General features: G+C 36.9%; 1 non-coding gene across 1 annotated transcript; it reads left to right on the top strand.

Annotated features, from left to right (window-relative positions):
* Positions 1 to 8414: 8414 nt before the first annotated feature.
* On the top strand, positions 8415 to 8518 carry LOC127901993 (small nucleolar RNA R71). The gene has a single exon (XR_008054398.1). It is a non-coding gene; the product is annotated as a small nucleolar RNA R71 (small nucleolar RNA).
* Positions 8519 to 10429: the final 1911 nt, after the last annotated feature.

Genomic DNA, 10429 nt, shown 5'->3' on the forward strand with positions numbered 1-10429 from the left:
TTTTTAAAGGCTCAAAAGGGTTAACTATGGATATTTAATAAAAGGGATGGCTAGAAAGGCTCAAACGGATCAAATATGGCATTTCCATCGTCTTTTAGGGCTCTAAATAATCATCCATATCTACTAGTTAGATGGGCCTCCCAATGTAACAACACACATTTTTTTCTTTTTTTTTATTTTACAATTTTTTTTAAGGGTTAACTCAAAAGCAATTTAGAGATCGTGTGTAAAATAATAAACTGCTAAGCTGTATAAAGAGTGGGCAAAATGGTTATTCTCCAATAAAAATAATAGGCTTAAAAACTCACTTGGTACTTATTATGACATGTTCATTCCTTCAAGCAACTCACATTTGTCTCCAACATCAACATGTAAAGTAGTAAACATAGCGTAACATCACTTAAGACCAAAGATAATACAAATACTAAAATTTGAAATTAATAATGTCATCCAATGTTAAAACAAATCACACAATTTTTTTTAAAACAACATTCTATCCCCCAACCTATTCTAAACATGAAGGGAAAATATGCATGTGGAAATGTGAAAATGATGCATAGAAACTAATTAGAAAAGTTACACGTAAAATGATAGAAAACGAAAATGATTTTTTTTTTAAGAAGATGCGTTTCTAGAGGCACTACACTCTATATTCAGCCATCTTCAACTCACAAGTTGGAAAATGTATATTTATAGAGGAGAAATTAAAAAGAAGAAAAATAAACATAAAAACATAATAAAGAAAAAGAAAATGTCTGATTTTTTTTTTGTTTTTTAATTTTTTTAAACGATGAAGATGCGTTTCTAGAGTCACTACCCTCCATATTCAGCCATCTTCAATACAAAAAGTTAGCAATAGTTAGTTTCTACAACAAAAAATTAGTAAAAACTTAACTAAGATTCCACAATTGTCGACTATTCCCTCCCCCCAACCAGAATGAAACATTGTCCTCAATGTTTGAAAGGAAAGAAGTAGAGTTTAGAAGACATCACCTGGGTGGTGTAACACAGAAGAAAATATTTACAAGCGGAGAGTTAAATCTAATTTGTACTTCTTACTGCGGCTACTGTTACCATCATTATTTGGATGCTCCAACACAAAGGTCCAGGGGTCTGGCTCCGGTCTATAAGCTTGTAACATATCAAGTAGCTCATTAGCAGTGTGAGCACAAATAAAGAGTTTTTTCGCATTAGAGGGAATGAAATAGTTTTTTATTGCATGGTTAAGAAATGCGATAAAGCCATCATAAAAGTTATTGACATTTAACAAACCGATGGGTTTCTGGTGGATGTGCAGATGGGCCCAAGATGCTAGTGTGATAAGTGCCTCTAGTGTTGCAAGATCTCTTGGAAGGAAAATAAAAGTATCAGCATGATTAAGCATTTCAGTTATTCTTTCTTGCATACCTGAGACTAGGGATGGCAATTTGCGGGCTTGGGCCGGGCTTTTTAAAGCCCAGGCCCAAGCCCGCATCATTCAAACAAAGCCTAGGCCCTTCAAAAGCCTGCCCAACTTGGACGGGCCGAACTCGGGCCGGGCTTGGGCTTTTTAAATTAATTATAAAATATTTTTTAAATTAAGAAAAAATATTTAAATTAAAGATAATAATCTAATATATAAATAGAATAATGGTCAAATACATGAAATATTAGTAATACAACCTAATAAAATAACAAATACTAATATAAAAAATTAAACTAATTTAATATTTTGAATTTTTTCTTTTTTATTTAAATTAAATTTATTTTTTATTCATAAATTTAAAAAGCCCGGGCCAAGTCCAGGCTTTTTTGCGAAGCCCTTGTCCAGGCCCAATATATATGGGCTTTGTAATTTTTGGGCCCATATCCAGGCCCATCCGTGCGGGCTGGGCTTTAGGCCCGCGGGCCTGGGCTGGGCCTGGACAAGCCCGGGCTTTTTTGCCACTCCTACCTGAGACGACTAACTCTTCTCCAGTTGATGAGTCAGACGAACTGCCCAAAGGTTTTAGGGCTCTTGGGATGATGCCTAACACTTAACTTTCTCTGATAAAAGCTGCTTCTGAGACCATTTTTGATAACTCTCGGTTACCTCCTCCATACACCAAGTGTAATTTTCTCGCTGCTATGCTTCGACCAAGATCTATGGCTGCCTCAACGAACTCTTTATGTTTGCCATATGTAAATCCAGAAAGCACACAAATGTTCTTGAATTGTCTATTGGGAGTAGCTGCCATTGTGATACTTCTCAAAAATAATTTGTGAGTGCTTGACAAAAAGGAAATCACATTTAAGAATCTTGGTGATAGTGGATCACAGTTGTGTATGAGGTAACATGTCAGTGTCAAATAACGCGTAAAGCACGTGGCTCGCTAGTAAAAAAAGAAACAGTAAAAGGGAAAAAGAAAACAGTAATAAGGAAAAAGCAAACAGTAATAAAATTATTAGAGACAATAATGCACACAATAAAATAATAGTGAAATAAAATAACAGTAAAGTGAAAGGATATTTACAGGTAGTTGGGCCTGTGGCTCACATATTCCTCTGGTTTTACGTCCAAAAACGGCTTGAACGCCCTCTATGGGTCGAAGATAGGCTTCCTATCCAGTTTTCTTATAAACTGGCAAACAGGGTCGTTTACAGTCAGATTCCCGAGACTATATCGTGCATGCTCTTTCTGGAATAATGGCCATAACTGGAGAATCGCTCCTTGCACATATCCACTGGGATGCGTTTCAAGAGACAAAAGGATATCATCCAATGACTCCTTATTCAAGCCATCCCTAATGAATTGAATTTTATCTTCCCTGTTATCAGACACCATTCCTAAAGAACATGGGTTTTTATTGCAACTCATTCTGGCACACTTATGACAAGCAACAGAAATTCGTCGAGCTCGTCGTTTTCTTGTATAATTTCCTTTACCACAACCAGGCATGTATGCAATAAATTTTGGAGGTAACTCGCCTGCCGATCGTACTTTAGCCTCGATTAACCAATGGATGTCAGCAGGTATGTTATTTCTCATGAGCAATCGCATGCGTTCGGACCAAGCTTTATAGATCGTAAGAAGGACATTCTGAGGAAGTGAAGGAAATCGCTTGTGAAGCTTCGTTAGAGTCTCGTTTCTGTCCATATCTTCGCTTTAGAATATCAGTTATTATGGGAAACTGAAGTAACCGACTTGATTGTCACGGAGTACCGTTATCCGCCACTTCACCGGGGTAACAAACTAAAGCACACAAATAGAAAAAAAATTAAAACACACAAAGAAAATTAAAATCGTCCTCTTATTGAATTTACCCCAAGCTCCAACTGGATGTCGTAAACACTTCTCTCAATGTCTCGGAGTTGGCGTTCTAAACCCTCAACATAGGCTACTAACTCTGGTGGTTGTAGAGCCCAAATGCGATGTGTTTTACAAAATTGAATTTGCCTTTTGAGATGAGTTTTGACACGTTGAAGTGGTTTAAGAATGTTCAGGAGGAACGGTCTAAGTAAGGTACTCATGATTAAAAATGAAAAGAGAAAACTTAATAGTTAAACAAACACACTTATGAAAAAATAATTTCAATTAGCAAAAGAATAATATAAAGAAAGAAAGAAAAAATCAAATCACCGAAAAGAAAAAAAATCAATTCAAATTTGGTGGGTCACTCAAATTTATTTCGATGTCTTCTCCATGTGGTTGGTATTCTAGATATGGCTTTAATCTTTGACCATTAACTTTAAACGTGACACCGTTCTTTAGGTCCTTAATTTCAATTGCCCCATGTGGAAAAACAGTATGAACAATAAATGGGCCAGACCAACGAGAGCGTAACTTACCTGGGAATAGGAGCAAGCGAGAATTGAATAAAAGTACTTTCTGACCTGGAGTAAACGATTTTCTCATAATTTGCTTATCATGGAAGACTTTCATTCGTTGCTTGTAAATCTTGGCATTTTCGTATGCATCATTGCGAATTTCTTCAAGTTCTGCCAGCTGTAATCTTCTTTCTGAGCTGGCTTGTTGCATGTCAAAATTGAATTTCTTGATGGCCCAATACACACGATGCTCAAGTTCCTCAGGTAGGTGGCAAGCTTTTTCATACACTAGCCTGTAGGGTGACATCCCAATCGGGGTCTTGAAAGCCGTTCTATATGCCCATAATGCATCATCAAGTCTTAATGACCAATCTTTTCTGTCCGGCCTCACCGTCTTTTCTAATATGTGCTTTATTTCTCGATTGGAGATCTCAACTTGGCCACTGGTTTGTGGATGATACGGGGTCGCCACTTTGTGTGTGATTGAATACTTTTTCAAAAGAGCCTTGAATGCTTTGTTACAAAAGTGGGCACCACCATCACTGATTATTGCTCGAGGGAATCCAAAGCGTGAAACAATGTTGCTTTTCAAAAATCCTATCACCACCTTGTGATCATTGGTCTTACATGGAATTGCTTCTACCCATTTAGATACGTAGTCAACAGCAACCAATATGTATTGATGGCCAAAAGACGGAGGAAAGGGTCCCATGAAGTCGATACCCCATACGTCAAAAATCTCAACCACTAAAATTGGATTTAGTGGCATCATGTTCCTTCGTGTAATGATTCCCATTCGTTGACACCTATCACATGAAGAACAGAAAGTGTAAGCGTCTCGAAATATAGATGGCCAATAGAAACCACATTGTAAAACTTTAGTTGCTGTTTTCTTAGCACTGAAATGGCCTCCACAAGCTTGTTCATGGCAGAATGAAAGGATATTCTGAATTTCACTTTCTGGGACACATTGTCTAACAATTTGGTCTGCACAATACTTGAACAAATACGGGTCATCCCAAAACAAATTCTTTATCTCCGCAAAGAATTTAGCCTTGTCTTGCTTGGTCCAATGCTCTGGAAGTTTACCTATAACAAGATAATTAACCATATCAACATACCAAGGCAACACTTCCGCACTCATTAATTGTTCATCTGGAAATGACTCATTTAATATTAATGGCTCTATAATTGTGTCAAAATGGAGACGAGAGAGGTGGTCCGCCACAACATTTTCTGTCCCTTTCTTATCTTTGAATTCCAAGTCAAATTCCTGCAAAAGTAACACCCAACGAATTAGTCTAGCTTTTGCATATTTCTTTGTGAGAAGATATTTAAGAGCAGCATGATTTGTAAATATAATTATTTTACAACCAATGAGATAAGATCGAAAATTTTCCAATGCAAACACTACTGCTAGCATTTCTTTTTCAGTAGTTGAATAGTTCAACTATGCATCATTCAATGTCATACTAGCATAATAAATAACATGGGGAATTCGATCAACTCTTTGTCCTAATACTGCTCCTACTGCATAATCAGATGCATCACACATGAGTTCAAATGGTAAGCTCCAGTTCGGGGCCTGAATGATGGGTGATGATGTCAATAACTTCTTTAATTTTTTAAAAGCCACAAGACATGAATCATTAAAGATAAAAGGTACATCCTTAGCAAGTAAATTGCATAAGGGTCTAGAAACTTTGCTAAAATCTTTAATGAAACGTCTATAGAAACTAACATGCCCAAGGAAAGATCTTACTTCTCTGACTGTTTTGGGTGGAGGAAGATTAGAAATGAGATCCACCTTGGCTTTGTCAACCTCAATACCTTTGCTTGAAATAATGTGACCGAGAACAATACCTTATTTTACCATAAAATGGCACTTCTCCCAATTTAAGACTAAGTTCTTCTCGATACATCTCTGCAGAACTAGTGTTAGATGATGTAAACATTGATCAAACGAATCACCAAAGACAGAAAAGTCATCTATAAAGACTTCAAAAAATCGTTCAACCATATCAGAAAAAATGCTTAGCATGCATCGTTGAAATGTAGCAGGTGCATTACATAATCCAAATGGCATCCTCCTATAAGTAAAAGTGCCAAAAGGGCAAGTAAAAATAGTTTTCTCTTGATCTTTTGGTGCTATGGGAATCTGATTATATCCTGAGTAGCCATCTAGAAAGCAATAAAATTCATGGCCTGCTAATCTATCAAGCATTTGATCGATAAATGGTAAAGGAAAATAGTCTTTACGTGTGACAGAATTCAACTTTCTATAATCAATGCATGCACACCATCCTGTAGTTACTCTAGTGGGTATCAATTCATTATCAGCATTCGTAACTACTGTGACTCCTGACTTTTTGGGGACAACTTGCACAGGACTGACCCATGAACTATTAGAAATTGAGTAAATGATACCTGCATCTAATAGCTTAAGGACTTCAGTTCTAACAACTTCTTTCATGTTAGGATTTAACCGACGTTGCATCTCCCTAGTAGTTTTAGCATTTTCATCAAGGTGAATGTAATGCATGCAGTCTACTGGGTTTATACCTTTAATGTCTGCTATGGTCCATCCTAATGCTCCTTTGTGCTCTTTCAAAACATCCAACAACTTACCTTTTTGTTCGTCATTGAGGGATGATGATATGATTACCGGCAGAGTACTTTCTTCTCCCAAAAATGCATATTCCAAAGTGTTGGGCAATGGTTTGAGCTCGAGTTTCGGTGGTGATTCTGATGATGAGATGAGTTTCTTCTCTGATGGTGCTAGTTGTTCAACTCTTGACTTCCATTTATTAGTGTCCATGGATGGTGCTGAGTCAAGTAGGGCATTGACCTCATCGACCGATCTGTCAAGATCAAAATCCAAACCAAAGTGAGTTAAACATGTTTGTAAAGGATCATCACTAAGGTTTGAAATAAAAGTATCATCAACTAATGCTTCAATTAAATCCACATCAACAATTCCATCATCTGCATTATGAGGTTGTTTGGCAATGTTGAAGATGTTCGGCTCCATAGTCATGTTGCCGAAAGACAACTGCATATTTCCGGTCCTGCATTGAATGTGAGCATCCACAGTTGCCAAGAAAGGTCGGCCTAGAATAATGGGGATGTGCTTTCTCGAATCCTGTATTGGTTGAGTGTCAATTACAATGAAATCAACAGGAAAATAAAACTTGTCTACCTGGATAAGCACGTCCTCCACAATACCACGAGGTATTTTTGTGGACCGATCTGCAAGCTGTAACACCACTGGAGTTGGGTGTAATTCTCCCAGTCCAAGTTTCACGAATACAGAGTAAGGCAAAAGATTTACACTAGCTCCTAAATCCAACAAAGCATTCTCAATTGTGTGGTTCCCTATGCTACATGAGATAGTGGGGGAGCCTGGGTCTTTGCATTTTAAAGGAATTTTATGTTGGAGTATAGAACTAACGTTTTTTGTTAAAAATGCCTTCTTTTGCACATGCATATTTCTCTTTTTAGTACAAAGGTCTTTAAGAAACTTGGTATAAGATGGAACTTGCTTTATAGCATCAAGTAAAGGGATGTTAACACTTACCTGTTTGAAGATTTCGAGAATCTCACCTGTGGATTTTCCCTTTTTGCCTTTAGCTAACCTTTGAGGAAATGGAGCTTTGAGAACGTATTCTCGTGGGTTGGTTTCTTCTTTCTCCTCCGGTGATGAGTCTTCAACACTCACAGGTACAATTTGATTTTCTTTTGTCACTGGCATCTCCACTTTGTTGTCGACTTCTTTTCCTTTTCGCAAGGTCATGATTGCTTTGACCTCTCCATGCTGTTGTGGTGAACTAGTACTTGCTTCATGCACTCCTTTAGGGTTAGGCACTGGTTGACTTGGAAACTTGCCTTTCTCAACAGTCATTGCCAAGGTCTGAACTGAAGAAGCAAGTTGTCCCACCATTTTCTCGAGGCTTGAAACTAATTGGGCTTGTGAGTTGAAGCCCGCTCTCAATTCATTTCGTAGTCCATCAATGGTGCGGTTCTGTTGCTCAATCGTGGAGTGAGTAACATTCCTAAAATTCTGGAATGCATCCTCTCATGGTCTGGGTTGAGAGTGGTTCTGGTTCTGATTATATGGTCTGAATGGTGGCTAAGAGGCTTGAGAATTTTGAGGAATTGGTAGAGCTGGAGCTGCTGGTCCATTCTGTTGAAATCCTTGAGACCATGAAAAATTGGGGTGGTCTCTCCATCCAGGGTTATATGTGTTGGAGTATGGGTTATAATTTGATGGCTTTCTCATTACACCTATGGCATTGGCTTGATCTGAGTATGAGTCATGGTCATGTGGTTCTGTTGATTTAGCAGTCGATAACGATGCTATTTGTCGAGCGAGACCTTCAATTATCGCTTTGACTTTTTTAATTTCTGAACTTGACTCGCCAATGTGAACCTCATTTACTCCTTTAATTCTTCTAGTATTCCTGAGAGATCGACTCCGTTGTTGGGAATTATCCGCTTGTCGCTGGAAGAATTCCTAAATCTCTGATGTACGTTTTGACATTAGCTCTCCTCCACTTGTTGCCATTAGCCATTCTTGCACATTCAGCAATAATCCCTCCAAAACGTATTGGTATTGGTGCCATTTCTCGTACCCATGATATGGACACTTCAAGAGTAACCCATTGAATCGCTCCCAAGTTTCGAAAAATTGCTCGTCTTCTCTCTGTGTAAATTCTGAAATTTCCCTAAGAATAGCATTGGTTTTATACACTGGGAAATATTTATTCAAAAATTTTGTTACCATTTGTTCCCATGATGTAATGCTATTAGCAGTCAAAGTATTTAACCATGAACAAGCTCTATCTTTTAAAGAAAATGGGAATAATATGAGTTTAACATCATCGTCTGAAAAATTCTCATATTTAAAAGTTTGACAAATTGCATGAAAATCATTCAGATGATTATATGGATCCTCATTTTCTAGGCCATAAAATGTTGGGAGACAATTTAGCACACTGGGTTTTAATTCAAAACTCTTAGCAGCTACATTTGGGTATCTTATGCATGATGTGCTCAAATTAGCTAAGGGACTAAAATAGTCCTTAAATGGCCTCTCTTGTGGTGCTTGTAAATCCATTCCAAATTTATTTTTAATGTGCTTTTGTGTGCGAAGTGTTTTTTCTAATTCAAGGTCTATAGGTTCAAGATTAGGTAATAATGACCTACGACCATGCATGTAAAACAAATAAAATAAAAATAAAGATGGGAACAAAACAAATAAAAATAAAGAAGAGGGAGAAATTACGATACTAACCTTATTGCGCTATTACAACCTTACTATAAAAATACACAAAAACAAATACGTGAAATAAATTAAATAAAAAAAATTAATAAGATAAAAAAAATTACAAAGAAAAATAAATTCAAAATTAAATTACATAATTTTAAAGAAGAGAGAAAATAAATAAATAAAATTCTTAGCTCAAAATGTAAATTCACTCTTTTTTTCTTTTTCTTTTTTTATAAAAAAATTACAAGAAAACAATTAAAAGAAATTATTCACAAAAATTAATTATGTGAATTAAAATTACTTACCTCCCCGGCAACGGCGCCAAAAACTTGTTGTGCAAATTTTAATGTACTCGCAAGCGCACGAATCTATTGTAGTATAGACTAATGGTGACGAGTGTCGATCTCACGAGGAGGTAGATTTTAATTGTGTATAGAATTAATTTTGTAAATGGGTTGTTGGATTTATGGTGGAAATGATTTGGAATATGCTAAAACTTAAATTAAAATGGCGAGAATAAATTCTAAATTTGGAATTGAAATGACGAGAATAAATTGAAGAGAATTCTATTGAAATTAGTATTAGATAAGATTAGTATTATTTGTCGACGAGAAGTCAAAACATCCACAAAAACTAGAGGGAAAGAGAAAATAAATTTACTAAATAAAGTCCATGACACATGTTGAGACTTCACCTTCAACCCAAGCTTGAAAGGAAATTAGCTACTCATAATTGAACTAGGGGCAAAATAGAAATTTATTAAAATATGAAGAAAATACAAGATGGAGAAGGAATTACAGAAAATGGATCCCAAAAATGGATTCAGAGATATCAAATTAGAGGGGAGAGGCCCCCTTTTTATAGATACATCGAGTAAATCATGGCCATCGGATTAAAAACAGTTTGGACGCTCAGGATTGCGCCACGTCAACAGTCAACAGTACGCGGTTTGACCACGCGGATGAACAGTAACACGGTTTGACCCGGATGAACAGTAACGCGGTTTGGTTGAAAATAATCCCATGTGTTGCATGTACCGTACGTGCATTTCTTGGTCCACTAATATGCTGCCACGTCACCATCAACAGTGTATAAGAATTTTAGTCCAACAGGATCATGACACCTCATCAGTCAATGCCACATCATCGGTCAATGCCACGTCATCATCCGTCTATGTGAATAGTGTCGTGAACAGTAACGTATACAGTACCGTACATGTGAATAGTACCGTACATGTGAACCGTGCCATTTTTCCTTTTATGCTCCTCCTAAGGTTTTCGACCGTCCTGAATTCAAAAGTGATGTCCATTTTGCCATCTGATTTCTCGTTTATTGTGAAATGACTATGATGCCCCTAAAATACATAAAATACTT

This window comes from Citrus sinensis, chromosome 4 (genome assembly GCF_022201045.2).
Source record: "Citrus sinensis cultivar Valencia sweet orange chromosome 4, DVS_A1.0, whole genome shotgun sequence".
In the NCBI taxonomy this organism is placed as follows: Eukaryota; Viridiplantae; Streptophyta; class Magnoliopsida; order Sapindales; family Rutaceae; genus Citrus; species Citrus sinensis.